This window comes from Ascidiella aspersa, chromosome 1, assembly GCF_963924565.1.
Source record: "Ascidiella aspersa chromosome 1, kaAscAspe10.2, whole genome shotgun sequence".
Classification (NCBI taxonomy): Eukaryota; Metazoa; Chordata; class Ascidiacea; order Phlebobranchia; family Ascidiidae; genus Ascidiella; species Ascidiella aspersa.
Window position 1 is genome coordinate 40,041,554 of NC_139447.1, and position 23,369 is coordinate 40,064,922.

The 23,369-nt window shown below is 35.6% G+C and overlaps 1 protein-coding gene and 1 non-coding gene across 2 annotated transcripts in view; one reads left to right on the plus strand and one right to left on the minus strand.

Annotated features, from left to right (window-relative positions):
* The window catches only part of LOC146170487 (uncharacterized), a 79,985-nt gene that overhangs the window by 32,212 nt on the left and 24,404 nt on the right, over positions 1 to 23,369 (minus strand). The window lies entirely within an intron of this gene.
* Trnav-gac (transfer RNA valine (anticodon GAC)) lies at positions 303 to 377 on the plus strand. Its single transcript has one exon. It is a non-coding gene; the product is annotated as a tRNA-Val (tRNA).

A 23,369-nucleotide genomic window follows, 5' to 3' on the forward strand; every position in this document is an offset into this window, starting at 1 on the left:
TCGCAGACTTGCCGAATCTGTCGATCTATGATGCAAGCAGAGCAAGCCAAAAAAACAACTGGCCTGCAGTGAGGTTCGAACTCACGACCTCCGGTCAAGCCGGGACCGTCGCTCTACCAACTGAGCTATGCAGGCTCAGAGAGGAGCGAGTCGAGAAACAACCATGCGCCAATACTTGCACATTTTGTTAGTACTGGCAACTTGATTGATACGGACTGATGATCCCCCAGTGTGAAGTTGCTTGTACTAACAAAATGTGCAAGTATTGGCGCATGGTTGTTTCTCGACTCGCTCCTCTCTGAGCCTGCATAGCTCAGTTGGTAGAGCGACGGTCCCGACTTGACCGGAGGTCGTGAGTTCGAACCTCACTGCAGGCCAGTTGTTTTTCTGGCTTGCTCTGCTTGCATCATAGATCGACAGATTCGGCGAGTCTGCGATGGCTTTTCGGTGTAGTGTTTTTCATATTGTTTGAAACGACAGATTTAAAGCCTGTTTTAACAGTGATTGCTCGGACCAAGCTATGGTAAAAAATTACCTAGTGAAAGTTTGCAAAAGTATAGCAAACCATAGGCGTTAAACCATTTTTAGTCTTTAAGAGAATGATAATATTTGATTTTCAAACACGTAAGCTGGTCAAAATTTAGTAAAATAGCCATACGCATTATCTAAGTAAATTCTATTTATCAAATATATGTTTCGATCATTCCCCAAATTCTACGCCATATTTGAACCACTTTCGCATCAAAGGCATATTTTAAGTGGGGAAGTTTTCGGCCCATATCTGTTTTTGCTTGCAGAAACAAGTTAAGGAAAGTGAAAAACAAAATATATAATATAAAGTACACAATACAAAATATTAAAAAAAAAAATTAAAATAAAGTAAAAATTGAAAATAAACACTAAGCCCTGAAACTATATCCCCTGACAAAATATACAACAACCGCACCCCCGTCTAGTTTAGTTTTATTTTTATATCAAACCAAAAGTCCTTCAAAATGACTTGTTTAAAACACTGGTACAGTACTATAAACCAAGCCTACTAAAATGTAAGTTTAATTGGTTTAAAAAACAATGTCCTGTGATCTTAAAATTAATGTGAAACCAGCATTTTGCGTTAATTATTCGCTCAGAATGGCTGATTAGCACAAACGCTAAGTCCAGCCTTCTTTCTTTATTTCTCGCTTAAAAGGTCGAGTTAGGTGCAGCTAATGTTCGTCATTGTTCTCCGTCTGCGCTAATGTCTCATATTCATGTAACAACAGCATTTTTTTAACTGAAGCAGATTTTCTTAAAAGGTTGTCTAAATGTGCCTGTTGTGCGCGTTTTAAAGTTGCCATTTTTAAGTAAAGATAGTTACCACAAAATTATTCTTTATAACCATATGCCCAGTACTGCCTTTTTTCCACCAAACAATGTGCTTTGAAGTTCCTTTTTTGAAATTGTCATATTAGTGATTAAAAAAAATCAACAAAAAATAATATATCTTCATCAGAGCTCGATCCTAAACAACAGTACAAAATTTTAAATAAAACACTGATTTGACCCACCTAGGTAAAGTAAAAATGATTGCACTTGTTGGGAAGCTATTTATTAACAAATTACCTTTTTTCGCACTGTTTTCCTTTTTTGCTCTGGCAGCCTTTGCTAGTTTCTTGGAACTTGTTCTTGGCCGATTGCTTGGTGGGGAACCCCCCTTTTTCTTGCTCCTTGCATCCGGATGTTGACTGGTGGAGGGATTATCAGCGGAGCCACAAGAGGAAATATCTTCATCAGAGCTCGATCCTAAACAGAAGTACAAGAGTTTAAATAGCTGATTAAATCAACTTAAGCAACTACACTTGAACAATAAATAGAAATTACCTTGGTTAGAAGTCCCTGCTCTTGATTGTCCAGCAGATTCATGCTGAAACATAAATTGAAATTAAAAAAAAGAGCTAAGCACATCTTGTGAAATAGTGAAAAACAATCGATGTATATATCATTGTTTTGTTTGCATTGTCGCAATAAGAAATCTATCAAAAATTTTGTACTAAATTTTACAGTTGAACTTTAATCATATATTATGACCCAGAAGAAAAACTATCATTTTGTCACAAGAAATGAGTAAGTACCAACAAATAACTTGATTAAGGTTTGACCAATGTCTATAAGAAACATTTTACTTATTAAAAAACACTTGAAATTAGAAATAACAGAAATCATACATACCTCAAAATGGATGTTTCTTGTTTGTTCTTCAGACATTTCACAGTTTAAACAAATTTGTAAAATATTCACATGTTTTGTTTACAAAAGCAATTTTAAAACAACCATTTTCATACAAATTGTGTTATATTGACATATTATCTACATTGGAAAGACATAAAACATCCACAAAAGGTTTGTTCTGGACAAAATTAAGGCAGCCAACAATGCCGCACTACTTGAATGTGATGCAAATCATGAATGAAATTGCTGATTTCGGCTTAAAATGAAAATCACTTAAATAACATATTCCAGCTGGCGATAATTAGTTTTCGTTGCATTACGTTTTGACTTTTAGGCACAACATGCAGAAAGGAAGTTCTGGCTATTAACAAAGCACCAGCAGCCAATATGCTGAAAGTGTAAATAATATACAATGGAAGGCGTAGGTTGACGTCACACCGGCCAGACGGTTTCAATTGAATAACCGGAACCCGGTGATATGGAACAAGATGCTACATTATCAATGAAAATTTAAAACTTAGGTGTCAACAGTAGCCTTTATTAAGCGTTATTACTCGCAGACGGGTGTCCATACCAACACAGCGTCTAATCGCTAACACTGGTCAACAAATTTTCACTTTTTTTTTAACTGAAAGTGTGATTATTTCATCTTAGATGTATTTGCCACACTTAATTCAAATATACCTTTAGTTTTTCTCTAGCACATCACATTTTTAAAATATGGTCAAATTTAAATTTTCCGAAAAAACGCATTGAAAACAACGGACAGCTGTAATAAATTGCCCTTTAAAACATCTGACACAAAACTTTTTTATACACATAACTCAAGTCATTACCATAGAACTTTAATGATAGAATTTTGAACTGTTTCCCCCCTTTTAAAATCCTTGATGACAGGGTTTTTATTGCTTAAAATTTTTTTTTCGTCACTAGCTGAACCAAGTTTTTCTGGAAAAAAATTCATCTAGGTGTTTGGAAAATGCACTTTGAGGGACATTGGGGACATACATAACCCATCTATATGCTAAGCTAAGCAGATCATCAACACCGAGTCGAAAATAATGCAATTTGCATTTTCTTGAAAAGTTAGCACACAGTCACTAAATGCTAGCCAAGCGCGTAATTCCACATTTTTACAATGTGCATCCTTTGATATTTTACTAATATTTTGTTCCATCATGATTCCTTAAGTTAGTAGTGAAAACATAGAAGTTTACTTTTCTATTCCTCAAGCAAGAAATTTTTTAAGAGGCATAACGTTTGTGACATCAGCCACTTACGTTTCTTTTTTATGCTTATAGTCTCTTAGTAATGCAGTTGGTAGCATGGCTGTTGTAGCAAAAAGGGGCACCTACTGTAGGTTGTCTGAGTTTTATTTCCATTATGTATTTATACTACATCAATCTCAAGCAAGTGGTTTTATTTCAATCCTAATACAAGCAGTTCAGACATTTTTTGAAAAAAAAAACATGCATCTACAGTAAGGATAAGGATAATATTTTATTTGGAACGTCAAAAAACAAAAACAAAAAACGAGAATCGCCGAAATCACAATGTTTTGAAATATTTGACGTTCCCAGGAGACAGCGAAAGACCGTAAGGTTCATCGAGTCAGCTGTCTCCTGGTTTAGATTCAGTTCGAAAAAACGATAAAATTGGAATGCTAAATTCAAATTACATAATTGACATTACTTGTATTACTTACAATACAATACATAAGACATATACCTTACGTACATTGCATACGTTTCATATATTAGATTCATTGCATACATTTCATAATTATTACCTACGATACATACAATACATATAATGCAATAGATATGATACATATAGTACATATAATACCTACAATACCTACAATACATACAATACGTACAATACGTGCAATACATACAATTCATACAATACATACAATACATACCATGCATATAATACATACAATACATAAAATACATACAATACATGCAATACCTGTGATACATATAATACAGACACATAATACGTGTAATACATTATTTACGTTAAGTAGCATACGCCACAAAATAAATGATTATTCACAAAAAGGATAATGAAAGTATATAAAACGAACAAAGAATTGAAACAATTAGAAGCAACAAAAAGAGCATAATTTTAAATTGCAGACACATCTATTTCGCGATAAGGCTGGCGCTTTTCTTATTGTGTAAATATTTTTATATTTTTGTCAAAATACGTCACGGTTCGGTTGTTACGCATGATTTCACACGCACGTTTTCAGCAGCAGCTGTTTTATTCTTATCTTTCTTATCTGTTTAATTATGATTATTCTTTCGTGCTTAGAGCTTGTTTTGATTGTTTGTTTACCTTTTTAAACTAGGTAGGCTTAAATGAATTGTTCCTTGATTTTTTTAACAAATTGAGTATATGGCAGCGTTTTAACATCTAATCTTATATTTTCCCATTGTTTGGAACCCAAAAAAGCTAATGTTTTTTTTCCAGAATTTGTTTGCACACCAGCCCTAAAGTAATTTTGATTTACCCGCAGTCTTGTTTCATAGGAGTGTATGTTTTGTATTGGTGCCATAAGGTTTAGAAAGGTTTCAGGTAATTCATTGCTTTTAAATTTGTGTATCAATTTAAGAATTTCAAGCTTAAATATATCATTCAAATTTAAAATGGAATGTTTATGGTATAGGGGAAGTAGCCTAGTTTTTGGAGGGGTACTGCTTAGGATTTGGATAGCCCTATTTTGTAGGACCCTAATATGATTTAATTTTGTTGGATTTGCCCTTCCCCAAGCAACTATGCAATATTGAAGGTGGGTGTGAATTAAACTATAGTATAGTAGATGTAGTGCATGATTGTCTAAGTAGAATCTCATTTTTGCTATTAGACCTATTGCCCTAGATATTTTTTGCTCTATCATTTTTATGTGTGGTAACCATGAAAGTTTGTCATCTATAATAAGTCCCAAGTATTTTGCTGAATTAATTTGTTTTATTTTGTAGTCCCCAATTTTAATTTTGACTTGACCAGTTTGGTTCTTACCTTCAACTAAAAGGAAATGGGTTTTTGAGTAATTTATGGATAATTTGTTAGCTCGAAACCAATGATCAATTTCAGTTAATTCAGATTGTATTATATTTTCCAGTTGTTTTTTATCGGAATGGGAAGCAAAAAGAACAGTATCATCAGCATACAAGCTGCAATTTAGGTTTGTGTTAGATGGTAAATCATTAATATAAATTTGGAAAAGTAGTGGAGCCAAAATGCAACCTTGTGGAACTCCGTATAGAGGCACCTGTGGATTAGATTTTGTTGTCCCATTTTTTGTAATATGTTTTCGACCAGTTAGGAAATTTTTAATTAACAAAAGGGGTAGTCCTCTGACACCGTAATGATTAAGTTTTTGTAGTAAAATTTTATGGTCTACGGTGTCAAAGGCCTTAGCAAGATCCAACAGGATAATGCAGGTGTGATTATGATTATCTTTATTTAATAATAAATTTTCATAAAGTTCAGTTGTAGAATGTGAAGTGGAGTGACCTTTTCTAAAATCTTTACCTTTTAATTTTAGAAACTTTATCGTCTGCATTATGTGTTCTGTTGGCAAGACTCTTTTGTGGAAACACTTACTAAGCTTATATTTAAACTATAGATTAATATAAAATGGTGATGAGATATATTTGCATTAAAAGTGTTAGAACTTGATGACTGATTGTTGTTCTAAGTGGTTAGCTTCTCAAGCTACGAAAATAAATTTAGAAATGTTCCGAACCTCTTACAATAAGCTATAACAAGAAATCTTTAACAATGTGCTAGTAGTGGATGAACAATAAACACATATTACACACTACTAAACAGTTTTTGTCCCTTATTATTTATCTTAACTTGGATTTTTATGGTGGCATAAAGCGTTTGCCGAAACGTTTATAAACAAGGAGATATTGATTTTATTGAATATTATGGTTGTGTTGTTTTTATTCAAATGTGGAATCAGATTTAAACACAATCTTTATTTAGCTCATTTCCATAAGACACAAAAAATGGTAAATATTTTACAACTTTTATCGTCGGCATTATGAGTTCTGTTCGAGGGCAAGATTCTGTTGCGGAAACCAATAACTAAACAAATAGCCTTGCTGACTGATTGTATGACTAACTATGAACGCTGAATAGAAACAAATTTCACGTAGGCAAAACTTGTACGAAAACGTAAAATATTACATTTTTACGGAGGTTACTATACTCTTACACAATTGAGTCCAGCTTAATCATGAAATACTGTAATAGTTCTTCTATTAAAAAATGTGGAAATGTAACTTTTGTTGTTTTGGACTCAATTTTCAATTATTGCGATCAGTAAGACTTATATAAGTGAATAAAGAGAATTAAGAAGTGTTTTATTTGAATAATAATTGCGATAAATCAGTTTGAACTTAATGAATCAAAAACGTTATAATTGCAAAATTTTGTTGTCCCCAGATTTTTCTAGGATAACCTTCCCAGAATTGAAATTAACTTCAATTGAACACTAGTGATAAATATAAACACGAGTCCATTCGAAATAAAAGCTAAAATCGCACATTTTTTTTAATTTACTCAAACTGAATACTAGCGATAAACAAGTGAAAAATGTTTGTTATCAGCCGATGTTCTCAGCAGTGGGGCGGTTGTAGCAATTGTACTTGGGATATTCGCAGTCTCACTTGCTGCTGGTTTGCTGACCGGCTACATCATCGCTGTCAGGCAACCTTATGGAAGAAGGGGTAAATTTGGTGGTTCTTACTAATCTATTTCTATATATGAAGCGTTTACTGTATATTAACACATAAGGATGATTAAAACTTTATGAAAAATCTTTAACTTTAGTGCTAAAATCTATTTCTATATGTGATCATAACTTTCAATTGACATTATCTTTAAACAGAAATATATTTAAAACCTTAACGCTAGAAATGACATCATTAGTTCTTATTTTCGTGAAGTGAGACATTACAATGAGTCTTTAACTTTTTCTTGCATCTGTAGACACTTTCTGAAGGTAAAAAAATGATTAGAAGGAATCTCTATAGTTGCTTTTAGATAGACATTAGTTATAATTTTCCGCCGCCAATAAACCTTAGCCCACCTATTGGAACGTCTAGTGCCTTGTAGCAATGATATTATATATTCACCTACTTTACCGATATATCCACTCACAGGAATCGTTATGAGCAAGTGGCAGAAGTTTTGTGTGGTCCTCGCCTCACTTCTCTTCGGCTTCGCGTTCGGCTTCTTTTTGGGCCACGTCATCGCTCAGCAATGCACCTACGGTGGGTGAAGGCGGGGTTTGTGTAGGGGTCACTAATATATTAGTAGAGGCGATTATTTTTTGACCTAAAAAATTAGAAATTTTAACCTGAAAGTTGATAATTTTGACCTAAAGTTTAGATTTTTTTTACGACAATTGTTGACTCAAAATAATTTAGAAAAAAATTTTGATTTTTTTTTTGTCAAAAATAATCACCCTACTTACTAGTACTAAAATAACGACGATCGTGTTCCGAAACAATATTTTGTACAAATCATGTAAATAAGCAGCGACCTTGTTGGGAAATTAACGTCTATATATTTAGAACATCAAGTCGCCATGTTAGCCTTAAAAGAATATGTTTGAAGCAAGGGCTGCTGGAAAAATTTGTCTGCGATGAGATTCGAACTCACGACCTGCAACGCGTTGCTCACAGTTGAACCCTAGTGGGCATTTATCGGGTATCAAAGCTGTTTCGTTGTTCCATGATACAAAGCCATTATCGTCAGCAACTAAGACTTCTGAAAACCCTAATTTAAACACATGTGTATGTTACTTTTAAATCAAAATGTTTGGGTTATGAAAGCAATGAGTTGTGTTACCTTTACTTACTTGCCTTACAAATTTAATGTTTATATATTTTTAAATGAAAAAATGATATTTAAGGCAATTCATTGCATAATTTTGCAATTAGTAGAAATAACCTACTTTTTATTGTCCTGTAGTTCGGTGATAACCTTTTCAATCTAATGGTATTTTTCTCTACAAAATATTGATTCAAATATCTTGTTACTTTTTGTGCGAAAGCGCAAAAACTATTTGAACTTTCCTTTGTTTGATTTCCAGACAGCAACTACGAAACAAATTCTTCCCAAAATCCGCGAAAAAACGAAACCTACACCTAAAAGACTTCGGAAAACTTTGTTTGTGACGTAATAAGCAGTGTAGACTCAACACAGGCGGGGAGACGACACACCTGCAAATGACACGACTTTAAATGACACGCCTGTAAATGACACGGCTGCAAATGACACGACTTTAAATGACACGACTTTAAATGACACGACACTAAATGACAAGACTACAAATGACACACCTGCAAATGACACACCTGCAAATGACACGACTTTAAATGACACACCTGCAAATGACACGACTTTAAATGACACGCCTGTAAATGACACGACTGCAAATGACACGACTGTAAATGACACGACTGTAAATGACACGACCCCTGGCTTAAGAGCATATAACTGTTATTTCGAGCAGAATATTGTGTACGTGAACAAAATTGGATTTACTTTTTCAAATGTTTTATATTGGATTATCTAGTTGTGTTGTTACATTTCCACTTCGTGCTTTTCGTGATATTTGTGATACGAGCCATGGGAATGTTTTCAATACGTAAAACTTAAAATCCTTTAGATAAAAAGGGAAAATATTAAAGCACTGTAGGAACAGCATAACTTTAGTCAGAATGGAAATCAAAATAAGCTTTTCGTTCTATGTTTTACTTATAAAATAACATAACGAGTGCAATGATTCGAGATAATTCATGACAACTTTAACACAAACTGTGGTATCTACCACATAAGTTTTCTAAGGCCCAGAATTAGTTTTAATAAATGTTAAGGTTATTCAGTCATTTACTAGCTTACTCTTTATAAACACTCGAAACTCAACTATACGATTTTAATGCTACGTCCAAAGCAGGGCTGCCGAGTCGGTTAAAAATAAACCCGACTCCGGTCAATATTTCACCTATTGCTATTTCCCCTTAACAATTTACAGTTTGGCCATATCAGTTTAAAAATTTGGTACTACACATGCGCACGTCGGACTCGGGATTCCGGTAGTTTTAGGTGGTCTTACTCGAGTCCCGACTCCGCAGTCCTGGTCCAAAGCTTTGTGATAATTTTTGAAGCAGTAGTGTTGTAATCACTATGGCACTTGTATAATTTTTAGGGGCACATTTTAGTAGTGTAGATGAAAAACAATTCAGAAACAAAGTTTAATTTTGAAACAATATACTTTTCGCTAGGTGGCACTAGGGAGCATATTTCTTGCAATGTTGCAATGCAACTCGTCTCTATTTAAAGTTCTACCTGAAACCAGTTGGATTACAAATCACACTTACCAATGTTTAGTCGTTACTATTATGTCAAAATGCTGTCCAACAACGCAAGTTATTTAGAACGATAGCGTAAAATTAACAAAATTTAAAAAACTGATGCTGTTTATTTATGAAACGAATACAATATATATTTAACGTTTTAGAACTTGCTGACTGACTTTTGTTTGAAGCGGTGCGCTTGTCGAGATATTATAAAAAAATCTTATTTTGTCGGCATTATGAGTTCCGTTGGAGGGCAAGATTCTGTTATGGAAGCAAATACTATTCTAATATAAAACACTAAATAGTTACAAGTAATACACAGTTATCATCCCTGAATAGGTTTTTCAAACGTCCGTACATTTAATAAAAAAAATTTTGGAAGAACACTTAACAATTGGTACCATATTATCGTTTGGTTCTTGATAATTAAACTTAAATTTATAAAGTGCATAATGTCGATAAACTTGTTTCAGATGCACATCGGATTAAAGTTATTTGGAAGCTGATGTGTAAATATTTTGTTTTCAAATAGATACAATGACAATAGCCAGAACCGAAAATAAATCTTAGTTTGAAACATAACTGGACGAAACATCGCATTGTAAGCATTCTGTGTTCGAAAGAAGCTTTCACCTTTATTTAGTTTATTTGCACATCAAGCCATTTATCAGATGAGACATTGCCATGGAACATCGCTTGCCGCACCTACTCTGTCCAATCACAACCCAGAATTTACTTTTCCGTGTTCTTTGCTATCTGGTGGTTTCTAGCAGTTTTGTTTTGTCCTTGAACCCTCCCCTGCAATTCGCGCTCTTTCACTAATGCACCTGATTGTTTTTATTGCGAGTTCCAAGCCTGTAACGAGACAAGTTCGCACCTGAGACATTTTACAACATACGACGATTTAATAAACCTCGATAATGAATGTATTTTGCCATGGATGGGATGGGTACTTCCCCCTGCGTGTGTTTAGTCTTAACGCATTCAGGGGACGTTAAAAATTTAACGAGTGCCGCAGGTATTTACCAAGAAAATTGTCTCTTGTCTTTTAGCGGAGATTTTTTTTTTTTGAAATAAAAAACGCATTATCAAATATCTTACTTGAAGTTAAACGAAAGGTTGAAGACCAATGTTCTACGCTGCACTAAACACAATAATGAATTTAAAGGGTTGGAAACTCATTGATAACTCTTGAGCTCACGATAGCAAGCTTTGAATAAAAGTATTTATATTTGTTACATGTTGTTGATGTTATTATAGCAAAGTTGAAGTTCATGATTGCTGTTGCCTTTGATGTGCTTAAGGAGTTCAAAGAAGTAGTTTGGACAACAAATCTTACGCTTTACCGGTACTACAAATACTTAAAGGTTAGATACAACGACTTTTTATGCAGCAAATGTAAAACGTTAGCCCAAAAGAAGCTTGACTTTGTTGTAGAGCCCAAGAAATTTTGGAATAGCAACACCCAAGACTTAAAAGGTTATAAGGTTTAGTATGTTGGCTGAAGTTCACCACGTGGTTGGCTGAAGATCATTCGACGGCAGTGACTTTTTGAGGACCGCCCCCCTTTTACAATTTTAACAAATCTCGCGCCCCACCTTGTTTCAAAAGCAAAAAAACATAAAGCAGAACAGCAAATTATTTTCAAGTAAGTTGCATCAATGCGAAGGATGTAAATGATTTTTGGATACCAAATATTTAATTCGATTATTAGTGGCAGGGAAATATCACCACGCCTTAATGTTTAGTCGTAATTCAAACAGAGCGTGTCATTCCTCGCGCACCCCTTGTAAACCTCACACACCCCCCAGTTTAAGAACCACTGGTTTAAGGTTTGATATTTTGGCTCAGGTCAACACGTGGTTAGTTGAAGGTCAAAGCACGTGGTTGGCTCAAGGTCATTCGGCAAGTGATCCCCGAACACGATGTGGCGCTGTGGAGCACAAGTCTTGCGGCTTTTCAGCTCAGTCGGTCGCTGGCTTGAGGCGCCTCATGCAAATACATTGGAAGTCACAATGTAATCTACCAGTGGTTCTTATACTGGGGGACTTTCCCTGTGGGTCTTATAATAAGGGGTGAAAGGGGGTTTTCCCACTAACTATTATACATTGTAAACAGTTTAAAGTTGATAAAGTGAATAAATTAAATTCAAAATCAGTTTAATAAAAAAACAATATATAGCTGTGACGCAACAAAGTGACTCAGCACAATAGTGGGTAGTGACGTCACGCGATGACGTAGCAGAAACGAAAGAAGCGACCAGTGTAGTTTTGGCGTTATTAAAGGAAAGGCGAGATAGCAATAAGGCAAAGCAATGCGTTGCATAAAAACGATAATGAGTGATCGTGGCCCACAGGACAGATCAGACCCGGGAAGGGAAATCACAAACCTCAAACATTAACAAGCAAAAAGCAACAAGTAATAATGGTAACGAAACTTGACAATGTTTATAATGTAACAAACACAAAACAAATGTAAAAATTAATTGAACAAACATAAAAAAATATTAAACAAATATTTACAAAACAGCAAAATCTTAAATATAATTCACATTAAAGAAAATTAAAAAGCATATTTAGAACTATATATTAAATGACAATAAAATACTTACCATGTAAAAATTGAGCACATTTGAAATTAATGGCGGATTTATATGTGGGTTGCATAAAAACTCGCAGTGGAACAAGTGACGTTTGTTAATATCACGGGGAAGTACTTGTCGGGGCTTCCCCTACGGCTACACGTCATAGAGTGCATAAACAAGAATTTTAACATCGAACAGAAATCAATAATAGTGAAAAAGTTGGGAAAATAAATTTCACGAAACAAGAAATTTAACAAGGATATTAAAACATGAAACTAAATCAAATATATGCAGCAAGTGATGAAACTGAAACAACTAGAACTAAATGTTGACAGCAATGAGTGAAATGTGGAATATTCGGGATTCTACCAACTGAAGTCGACTCTTTCCTCCTGCAACAATAAAATCGTGTCAGTGGATTTCAAACTGTGTCGTGGCTGACGGTAAAGTGCTTTGCAAATTGTAAGTTATCAACAAAAGTTGAAACAAACTTGTTCTCACAGGTAAGTTGAGTTCCCGTAGTTTTGACATAAGGATGATTTTGCCTTTGTCTAAAATGTACGCCAACGACCTACTAATCTTCAACAACTCGATATTGTGCAAGCAGTGAGCGAGTGAAGTGGCGCTTGTTTCATAGACTTCATTAAACCGCAGATCCAGCAGCTTCATCTAGATACAAACAAAACTATAATTTGTAAACTAGCGAAAGTTTGTGTCTCTGTGTTCTGTGTGTTCGTTGCAAGCGAAACGCGTAGGCTGGCGTGACGAACGATCGCTGCTCTGTCTGGGATGAGACGGAGCATAAACGCGTCGCTTTACGTTATTGCACCTTACTGACGAAACACAATTCGGCGCTCGGGATACAAAGGTAATAATCGTGTGGAACAAAGGACGTCGAGCGACGGGCATCGCGATCCTTGCTCAATAAAACACCTCAACGTTCCGACCAAATGGTGGCGAATCAAGTCAGAGTGCTGCGGATTATTATCGCGTATACTTTTTTTTATTTTTGGATGAAAATACTGCAGGATATGCGAGCACGGTTTGGCTCTCACCAAAAAAAGATAAGCACTCTTTCACGGTTAATTCCGTGTTTTGTATTAGGGCCCACTTGAGATGATGTTTTACCTGCGGCAACTGAATACGCAAGTTTTCTAGATTCATTAGTTATTTACGAGGGAGAGTATATAAATAGTACGGAAACTATTTTTCCAAGTGTTTATCAATTCCTTCAACCCCTTCGTTCTGTGTGCTTTACATGTTTCCACTACCGAGCCTGAAAGGGTATTTTCAAAGTTAAATACCACTTTCATTGCTTCTCGTTGCATGCACCTAAATATGTTTATTTCTTAATATTTGGATACGTTTCGTTCATCTATTCTTTTTCGTTCATCAACTCAATTAAAAGCATAATTATACAATGCTTTGGTGTTAACTTGGTTCTGATACAGATATGCATTAACAACAAAAAAGCTTTTAATTGAACTTGGATGTAAGTTAGTTATTATATAGTCGAGGTCAGCGTACGGTCACTTAAGATGTCGCTCCGAAATCTAAAAACCGCCGCTTTGCGCGAGTGAGCGAAACGAATTTTACCATTTTTTTGATATATATACTATATGGCGCCATGAGCGCGTACACCACTACAAAGCTTAAAAATATGTCTCATGGCAATTAATGAAGAAACAATTGCAAAATACTTGCACGATTTGCAGCACTATAAATATAAGCCATATATTGCGCACATACCAACCTGTATTCTATACGTTATTGGACGAGTTCTTACCACTTTGCATTCTATGCGTATTTCTTTATGCGATGTCGTGTATAATATTTTTGACGTAATAATAGCCAGGGTCAAGGTAGTTGCCCCTTGTTTTCAAACGCAGGGGGCGTGACCCCTCGTTCCCCAGGAATAGACGCCAGTGTTTTAAGGTAAATATAAAATACTAGACGAAATACCCGGCGTTGCCCAGGTTAAACAAGGTTTTTACTTGTAACAATATTATGCAGCTTTTTGCAGAAGAGCGATATATTATGTGCATTCGTACAATGCCACTTTGAAAATGTATGAAGCCATCAAGCTGTTAATGGTTGATCAGTATCATCACCGCATATATTGGTGCACCATTTCCTTGTAAGTTTAAATGAATGTGTAATTTAACATGCAACCGAAAGTTATGTTCCGTTGTGTATAAAATGTGTCGGGTAAATAATTTCCACATTCAAAGTAGGATTCGGCCCTTGTGAAAGCAGCAACAGTGTTAGGCCCTAAATATTGGCAAAGGCGCTGCTGTGTCCATAACAAATGCGACTTCTCCAGGTGACATCATTCTCGAGAATATGTTAAACAAAATGCAAGATTCCATTAAGCTGTGGCCTCCTAATAACTATTATATATTACGTTGTAGCCTGCGTCAGTGGCGCATTCAGGAGGTCCCGATGTTGGTGTAGCAACTACATTTTTGTAACTAACGCAGAATCTCTTCAAAGGTGATCTAACTTGCTTATAAATCGCCTGACTGCTTATAAATCGCCTTTTTTATGTAATGATATATTGGCATAATTATTCTCTATAAGCGTATTCTAAGACCACATGTGTAGTGTGTAATTGACACAACTTATTTTCCCTCAACCGCAGCTTGTATTGTAGCTGACTTGGCACACAGCTCGGCGCAGATGTTGCGCTAATCGTGGCATAATAACACCCGGGAAAAAACGATCTTCGTTTAGTATTGCTGATGGCGAAAGACGTGCTTGTAATTTAGCGTATTTCCCTATGGAACTTTTTTCCTCTAAGGTGCGCAATTGCGAAGCCACACCAGACAAATTGCGCAGTAAAATTTGCCTTTGCGCACTAACATCATTCTCAAATAAACCTAAATATCTTTACTTTTTTGCCACAACAGTTTAAGCATTTTGCATTGGCTATTTTTTCATTTATGTTTGTAGCTAAAAGCAAGTAAACAAATCTAATCCGCATTGACGATTGGAAAGTAAAAAATTACTTTGTCTAATCGGTTTTCATCATCCATGTTGTGTATGTTACTATTCAGAAAACTCAAGCTTAACGTTAACATGATTCTAAAACAGTGCAGTACACAGCGGTGGAGTGTTTGACAATAATTCGGGATCATAAAACCGAAATGCATTTTTAGGACGTAAATTTTTAACACAATTGCAGTTTTTACACGAATAGTTCGTGATTCTTGATTGTATGCTAAAGGCATCACGCATCCTATTTTTTAAAATTAGACATTTGTCAATTTAACCCAAATATTCGGATATGTTTTCGCGCGACCGCTTTGTTGCCATATTCTTGAACATATTTAACTCGATTGCAGTTGCACATACAAGTTTAAAAAAAATAATTTGTTTCATGACGTCACGCTTTGTGACGTCATCTTTAACATTTTCACGACTCGCCCCCATACAACAAAAACATTGATCTGCCGCGGGCCCCTGTCAACGCAGCCTTAAAATATTCTTGCGCACTACAAAAATATTTGCGCAGTAGAAAATTTTCTTAGAGGGAACACTGCTAAGGAAACTGCGCTGCTGATAGTCGAAACATGATTCTATCAAAATCAATCACACATACTTCACCGTCTTGGTTTAGTTTTTCGCCTGAATTTAACGATTGCACACTAAGCGGTTTCGACGCACGTGTTCGCTTTGGGCCTTAAAGGTTCGCTTTTGCTGGACGTAAATTGGCTGTGTGCGATTATTTTTTCAGACGTCATTACAATCACTATTTTATGACGTCATTCCCTTCATCATTTAATGACGTCATTATTTATTAACGTCAGACGGAAAATAGGGAAATTTTCTAAGTTAAAATTTCGGGACCACTTCTTTTGAATTTCTGGATACGCCCTGTCCTGAGTCATTTGCTTGAGCCGCGTGTTATTGCCGAATATTCCATCGGATGGCGTGTTATAAATTATCGCATTTATCTGTGTGATTGTGGAACATCTAATTGTTCGTCTTCGCAAACTAAAACTGCGTCCAACGTAAGTAAAACGCTTCTCGTTTGAAACTGGAATTGGTAACTATCAAAACCGCCGCATTAAAAGCAATATTTTGCGTTCCCGGAGTCAAAAATACCTGCCCGGAGTCAAAAATACAAACCCCATAGCGTATTTTGTTTGTTCGGGGTCTCGATTATATTCTACTTTGAACATCGCTAGTTGGGCTTGCTGCGGGCTCCACACCACAACTATTTACAACATGCCACATGTTTTACGCCTTTGCGCCAATTCCACAATAAAATGTGCGTGAATGAAAAGGATGGGAGCCGATGCACTTGTGACAGCTACCCACAAAGCCGCCGAGAGTGGCGACGGGACCCGGGGCTGCGGATTGTAGCAAAGCACAACAAAACCACAGAGTGAAAGTGACTAGCGACTGTCAATGTGCTACAACAAAGAGAAGGCTTACAACTAGCAAGTTTGTAGCGTAACATGGCTAAATTAGCATATTAAAAAAAAACATATTTAGTCTTCAAAAAGATACATGACTCGACCGCCAGATATTCGGGAGTGGGGAATTAATATTCGTTCAAAGATTTTGCAGGAATTTAAATCTTTTGGAAGCCGCAAGTGATTTTATAATCAGCGCTAAAATAATCGCAACAATAACTTTTACAATCTCGTGGCAAACTATCGAGGTAATAAGTCGGCAAAATGCGAATACAAAATGTTGACGCCACATTAGTTTTATAAGAAACAAATTCAGCGACAGTTTTACGATTAAGCGTGGAATTGCGAAATGCTTGCACGATTTGCAGCACTATACATATAAGCTATATATTGCGCACATAAAAACCTGTATTCTATACGTCATTGGCGCTGAAGAGTTCTTACCACTTTGCATTCTATACGTATTTATTTGCGCGGGGTCGTGTTTTATAGTTATGACGTAATAATAGTCGTTATAAAATATAGTCGTCCCTTGTTTTCAAACGCAGGGGGCGTGACCCCTCGTTCCCCAGGAATAGACGCCAGTGTTTTAAGGTAAATATAAAATATATGGTTACAAGGAAATGTCACAAACCGGTTGTTTTAGTTCCTTGATTGACTTGGCCAACGTTTGCATCACAGCATTTGAAAGCTCACAAGCCCCAAGTCCCAGCTCCTCAATATTGTGGATGGCAGCAGATATTGCACGAGCACTCTCATCATCAACTTCGTTGCCGCTAAGATCGAGTGATTTGATCTGTGGGTGAGATGAAACTTTGGATTTAATAAACATTTTTACACAAAGGTCAGGGTTGGGGTAAGGATGTTCACAGTACAATACCTGGGGATTATAGGTTAGTAGGTTTCCAAACTAAAATATCAAATCCAAGTATATTGTAGTTGAATTATTTAATTCTTATTTTATATGGAATTTGATCATAACGTACCATTTAGTGATAACAAATATATATGTATTTGGAAACAGCTTCTTAACAGAACTATATTGTAAAAACAACAAAAGGTTGAGATTCAAAATCATTGGCTGTTTGAAGCAGTTTTGCAGATATTGTAATGAGTAACTACTAGAATGTTCAAAGTAGAATCCCAAGGTATTCTAGTACGTTTCCAATCTAGAATAACGAATCCAGAATATAGATTCCTTATGTACCATGTTGAGGAATTTTAACCATTTATGAATATCAGGCATCTGCATGACAACACAACAATTTAAAGGACAACATTTTATTTGGAATATTTGATTATTATCGAAAAATAAAAATAAAAACATACCAGTTATCCTTCTGGTAAAGGTGGCTCTACTGGGCAACTCAAAACCAGGAGCCATCTTTTTTTATCAAAATGTGAAAATGCTCCCCTGCTACAAGGTTTATTGGTCGTAAATCTCCAACAATTACATTTATTTTCAGTTTCGTATTTTCATTGCTTTGATTAGGGCTTAGGGGTGACTTTGGGGCGAACATATGGGGTCAATCTGGTTTGTCTACATGTTGTTTGAATTGATTCTTCTGAACTGTGAAGTCAGAACAATGATTTTCTTTCACTTTAACAAAATTAACACAAACTTAACCTACTTTATTATGCTAGATCAGTGGTTATCAACCTTCTATCTTTCGTGGCCAATTTTTGTTGCACAAAAATAAATTTTTATAATAGAAAAAAATTATAAAATAGGTTTGGAACAACAAACAGTAGAACATACTAAAACAAATATTTATTCATTTTTGGATTAGTGAGAAATTTGCTGCTGAACAATAAATTTACATTCCTTTTCAATTCCTCCCCAAGCCATTATTCCTTTAAAATTAAGTATAGCAACACAAAAACAAAATTTTTCAATATATCTAGCTTTTTTAAATTGGTCTGTGGCCAACCTCAGGATGCTTTCATGGCCCACTGGTTGAGAACCGCTGTGCTAGATAAAGCCAACAGTGAATGTTTTTTTTAAAGTGCTTCAATAAACGGTGCTGGTCTAGAATCCTACCACATTTTTGTTGGGTGGTTATTATTTGGGTCAGGGCGCGAGTTAGCAAATATTATCAAAATATATTTGTACACTCCCATAGTTTTTCTTTTTTGCAATTTCAATTTTGACAACTCATTTTGTTACTGTAGACAACAATGTTGTAGTATTCTAGACCAACACCCTATGAACTGCCAGTGCTATTGCAATACGCAAACTGAAAACATTTTTGGCATGTGACATCACTTTGTTGGTCCAGCGCAGTAAAATGTTCCCAAACACCTGAAGACCTTGCACATGGCATTTCTTTCTCCTTAGTCAATACTATGTCTGTGCTTCTTAACCCCTTAGCACCAACGGCCAACGCGAAACCTTAACATACAAACAAAGTCAACGTATTTTACGACTACCATGAGTCCAAAGTCCAACCGCGCCAAATACGTCACACACGGCCTTCTGAAAATCGCACTTTGGAATGAAATTTATATTGGTTCCACTTACCCACAACAAAATTGGATTCGACACCAAGGATCCAATATTCTACTTTAAACATCCCTAGTTGCATTAAAAAAAACATGAAAAAAAACAACAGGTTACTGTCAAATCTTATTTTATGTGTGATTATTACGTGATCTTTCAAATGGTCGAATATGTTGTAAAGAATACAACCTTACTTAGTAGAGCGAATTATTGCTTGCAATTACTTTGTATGTAACCTTGCTGGATATTAGCAAGTTTGACCTTAAGTAACCCCATAGCGTATTTTGTTCGAGGTCTCGATTATATTCTACTTTGAACATCGCTAGTCGGGCTTGTGCTTGCTGCGGGCTCCACGCCACAACTATTTACAACATACCACATGTTTTACGCCTTTGTGGCAATTCCACAATAAAATGTGCGTGAATGAAAAGGATGGGAGCCGATGCACTTGTGACAGCTACCCACAAAGCCGCCGAGAGTGGCGACGGGACCCGGGGCTGCGGATTGTAGCAAAGCACAACGAAATCACAGAGTGACAGAGTGACTAGCGACTGTTAATGTGCTACAACAAAGAGGAGGCGTGCAACTAGCAAGTTTGTAGAGTAACAAGGCTTGCCCTTTCTAATGCTCAAGGGCGTCGAGAGATATTTTGTATTTTTAGTTGTTAATTTTCGCATATTGCTAATCCTCTTCATACAAATGTATGTATACGATTGGAGTGCAATAATCAACAATTAACTGTTATGACGTAACAATTACTTAGTGTAGCACGTGATGCGATGCTTGGAACTTGGTGTAAAAAAGCAGTGACGTAATATACGCGCCGTTGTGACGTACACGCGTGAGTTGAGACAAAACTAAGCAAGCGACTTTAAAGTTTAACGTTGTCTGGTAGTACAAGGTTTACCCAGCTGTAATGTTTCTTACATTGCTTATAGTAAATTAACCTATTTATCAAACTAACTTTATTAAAAATCATTTGATATACACATTAATTATTATTTAGTCGTAATCTTGCTTGAACATAAAGTATGTTGAAAGTTAATCACATAAAATAAAACCTAGTCTTCAAAAAGATCCATGACTCGACCGCCAGTTATTCGGGAGTGGGGAATTAATATTCGTTCAAAGATTAATAAAAGGCAAAATTTCAATATTAACCAAACTTAACAGGAAATATGCCCAGGACAGCTTTTTTTAATGTTACCAAAATTTGCAGGAATTTAAATCTTTTAGAAGTCGCAAGTGATTTTAAAATTCAGCGTTAAAATAATCGCAACAATAACTTTTACAATCTCGTGGCAACTATCGAGGTATTAGGTGGTTGTGTTTAAACAGGTTAACTGTAAACCATATTATTGTTGTAAACCAGGACGTGCGACAAAATTCAATGGAGACCAAATTTGAATATAAAATATCGACGCTGCATTGGTTTTAGAAGAAATAAATTCAGTGACAATCTTATTGCAATTAATGAAGAAACAATTGCGAAATACTTGCACGATTTGCAGCACTATAAATATAAGCCATATATTGCGCACAGCAACCTGTATTCTATACGTTATTGGCGCGAACGAGTTCTACCACTTTGCATCCTATACGTATTTCTTCCTGCGCGGACCTGTATAACACATATTACTTAGGGGTTAAAAATGTAGTTACCCCTTGTTTTCAAACGCGGGGGGCGTGACCCCTCGTTCCCCAGGAATAGACGCCAGTGTTTTAAGGTAAATATAAAATATATGGTTACAAGGAAATGTCTCTTTTGGAAGCCGCAAGTGATTTTATCTTTTGGAAGCCGCAAGTGATTTTATAATCAGCGCTAAAATAATCGCAACAATAACTTTTACAATCTCGTGGCAAACTATCGAGGTAATAAGTCGGCAAAATGTGAATACAAAATGTTGACGCCACATTAGTTTTATAAGAAACAAATTCAGCGACAGTTTTACAATTAAGCGTGGAATTGCGAAATGCTTGCACGATTTGCAGCACTATACATATAAGCTATATATTGCGCACATAAAAACCTGTATTCTATACGTCATTGGCGCTGAAGAGTTCTTACCACTTTGCATTCTATACGTATTTATTTGCGCGGGGTCGTGTTTTATAGTTATGACGTAATAATAGTCGTTATAAAATATAGTCGTCCCTTGTTTTCAAACGCAAGGGGCGTGACCCCTCGTTCCCCAGGAATAGACGCCAGTGTTTTAAGGCAAATATAAAATATATGGTTACAAGGAAATGTCACAAACCGGTAGTTTTAGTTCCTTGATTGACTTGGCCAACGTTTGTATCGCAGCTTTTGAAAGCTTACAACCCAAAAGTTTCAGCTTCTCAATATTGTGGATGGCAGCAGATATTGCACGAGCACTCTCATCATCAACTTTGTTGAAGGTAAGATCGAGTGTTTTGATCTGTGGGCGAGAGGAAACTTTGGATTTAATAAACATTTTTACCACAAAGGTCAATGTTGGGGTAAGGATGTTCACAGTACAATACCTGGGGATTATAGGTTAGTACGTTTCCAATCTGAAATACGAATCCAATTATATTTTGGTCAATTTATTTAATTCTTATTTTATATGGAATTTGATCATAACGTACCATTTAGTGATAAAAAATATATATGTATTTGGAAACAGCTTCTTAACAGAACTATATTGTAAAAACAACAAAAGGTTGAGATTCAAAATCATTGGCTGTTTGAAGCAATTTTGCAGATATTGTAATGAGTAACTACTAGAATGTTCAAAGTAGAATCCCAAGGTATTCTAGTACGTTTCCAATCTAGAATAACGAATCCAGAATATAGATTCCTTATGTACCATGTTGAGGAATTTTAACCATTTATGAATATCAGGCATCTGCATGACAACATAACAATTTAAAGGACAACATTTTATTTGGAATATTTGATTATTATCGAAAAATAAAAATAAAAACATACCAGTTATCCTTCTGGTAAAGGTGGATCTACTGGGCAACTCAAAACCAGGAGCCATCTTTTTTTATCAAAATGTTAAAATGCTCCCCTGCTACAAGGTTTATTGGTTGTAAATCTCCAACAATTACATTTATTATCAGTTTCGTAATTTCATTTCTTTGATTAGGGCTTAGGGGTGACTTTGGGGCGAACATATGGGGTCAATCTGGTTTGTCTGCTTGTTGTTTGAATTGATTCTTCTGAACTGTGAAGTCAGAACAATGATTTTCTTTCACTTTAACAAAATTAACACAAACTTAACCTACTTTATTATGCTAGATCAGTACTATAAAATAGGTTTGGAACAACAAACAGAAGAACATACTAAAAAAATAGTTATTCATTTTTGGATTAGTGAGAAACTTGCTGCTGAACAATAAATTTACATTCCTTTTCAAATCCTCCCCAAGCCATTATTCCTTTAAAATTAAGTATAGCAACACAAAAACAAAATTTTTCAATATATCTAGCTTTTAAAATTGGTCTGTGGCCAACCTCAGGATGCTTTCATGGCCCACTGGTTGAGAACCGCTGTGCTAGATAAAGCCAACAGTGAATGTTTTTTTTAAAGTGCTTCAATAAACGGCGCTGGTCTAGAATCCTACCACATTTTTGTCGGGTGGTTATTATTTGGGTCAGGGCGCGAGTTAGCAAATATTATCAAAATATATTTGTACACTCCCATAGTTTTTCTTTTTTGCAATTTCAATTTTGACAACTCATTTTGTTACTGTAGAACACAATGTTGTAGTATTCTAGACCAACACCCTATGAACTGCCAGTGCTATTGCAATACGCAAACTGAAAACATTTTTGGCATGTGACATCACTTTGTTGGTCCAGCGCAGTAAAATGTTCCCAAACAACTGAAAACCTTGCACATGGCATTTCTTTCTCCTTAGTCAATACTATGTCTGTGCTTCTTAACCCCTTAGCACCAACGGCCAACGCGAAACCTTAACATACAAACAAAGTCAACGTATTTGACGACTACCATGAGTCCAAAGTCCAACCGCGCCAAATACGTCACACACGGCCCTCTGAAAATCGCACTTTGGAATGAAATTTATATTGGTTCCACTTACCCACAGCAAAATTGGATTCCACACCAAGGATCCTATATTCTATTTTGAAGATCCCTAGTTACATTAAAAAAAACATGAAAAAACAGGTTACTGTCAAATCTTATTTTTTGGTGAGTATCACGTGATCAGCTAAATAGTAAAATATCTTGTAAAAATACAACCTTACTTCTATCAGTAGAGCGTAATTATTG